This window comes from Bison bison, unplaced genomic scaffold (assembly GCF_000754665.1).
Source record: "Bison bison bison isolate TAMUID 2011002044 unplaced genomic scaffold, Bison_UMD1.0 scf7180017864370, whole genome shotgun sequence".
NCBI classification, from domain to species: domain Eukaryota; kingdom Metazoa; phylum Chordata; class Mammalia; order Artiodactyla; family Bovidae; genus Bison; species Bison bison.
Window position 1 is genome coordinate 4,825,229 of NW_011494942.1, and position 1,125 is coordinate 4,826,353.

The following is a 1,125-nucleotide window of genomic DNA, read 5'->3' on the forward strand; positions in this document are numbered from 1 at the left end:
CACTCAAACTCATGTCCATCGAGTCAGTGATGCCATCCAGCCATCTCATCCTCTGTCATCCCCTTTTCCTCCTGCCCCCAATCCCTCCCAGCATCAGAGTCTTTTCCAATGAGTCAACTCTTCGCATGCGGTGGCTAAAGTACTGGAGTTTCAGCTTTAGCATCATTCCTTCCAAAGAACACCCAGGGCAGATCTCCTTTAGAATTGCCTGGTTGGATAAACATGTGTAAATATTCATACACACATATCTTATTGGTTCTGTTTTCCTGAGGAACCCTAATGGAATTACTGTGTCTAAAATGACCTCTCTCATCAGTTAGTGTAATTTTCTTTTCATACTTGTTTTTGTTTTCTTGTTTCCAAACTTTTGCCATGTTTGCCAGACCCTCACACCATCCATTTTGAGCTAGGGGAGCATGGTGATTGCCACACCTATGGGAAAATTTTTTCCCTGATGGGTTATAGAGGAGCTATAAGTTGCATCACTTAAAGTTACCCTTTCCTGCCAGGAGTTAGCATGGAGAAGCAAGGAAAAAAAATGAAGATGAGATTCCTACTTGTAGTTCCAACTATAAGAGCTTCCAGTCTGAGAGAGGCCATGGCAGAGCAACAGCTGGCCCAGAATCAGTAGCTGAGTCCTATGTTATTCAACTTTTCTCAGTGAACACCAGCCCCTGCTAAAGCTAGGATGTCTCTAGAACCCAACTTTAGCATCTCTTCTGTCCTTCTCCATTAGCTATCTTGCCAGGCCCTCTTTTATTTATTTTTTATTGTTTATTTTAATTATTTTTAATTGGAGTATAATTGCTTCACAATATTGTTCTAGTTTCTGCTGTACAACAAAGTGAATCAGCTGTGTATACATAGCCCCTCCCTCTATTCTTAAAAAATTTATTTGTTTGTAATTGAAGGATAATTGCTTTACAATGCTGTGTTGGTTTCTGCCACAGGTCACCATGAATCAGCTGTAGGTATACATATGTCCCCTCCCTCTTGAGCCTCCTTTCCACCCCATCCTAGCCCTGTAGGTCATCACAGAGCACTGAGCTGAGCTCCCTGTGCTATACAGCTGCTTCCCACCGGCTATCTCTCTTACACATTGCAGTGTAGATATGTCAGTGCTAC